Here is a 260-nt window from a genome sequence, read left to right as displayed (position 1 = left end):
TATAAGGGTGTGGAAACCTCTTCCTAGTAGACTGCCAGCGAGGACGCTAGAAAACCTCTCCATAGTATATGCGTTTTAAAACCGTGAGGCTAACGGCTATACATAACGAGCCAAAGCAGATAACATTTACTAGTGGTGGTCTCGAAAAATATTAAATAATTGGCTGGAATAGCTCAGTTGGTTAGAGTGTGTGGTTGTTAACCACAAGGTCGGAGGTTTAAACCCTCCTTCTAGCGATGGTGATTGAGTGTTCCTTACTA

At 42.7% G+C, this 260-nt stretch overlaps 1 non-coding gene across 1 annotated transcript; it reads left to right on the top strand.

The window, feature by feature from the left end:
• The first annotated feature begins 162 nt into the window (after positions 1-162).
• On the top strand, positions 163-236 carry TRNAN-GUU. Its single transcript has one exon. It is a non-coding gene; the product is annotated as a tRNA-Asn (tRNA).
• Positions 237-260: the final 24 nt, after the last annotated feature.

The sequence above is a fragment of the Cucurbita pepo genome, unplaced genomic scaffold (genome assembly GCF_002806865.2).
Source record: "Cucurbita pepo subsp. pepo cultivar mu-cu-16 unplaced genomic scaffold, ASM280686v2 Cp4.1_scaffold019300, whole genome shotgun sequence".
In the NCBI taxonomy this organism is placed as follows: domain Eukaryota; kingdom Viridiplantae; phylum Streptophyta; class Magnoliopsida; order Cucurbitales; family Cucurbitaceae; genus Cucurbita; species Cucurbita pepo.
Note: the sequence above shows the minus strand (reverse complement) of the source record. Positions and strands in the feature narration are given on the sequence as shown.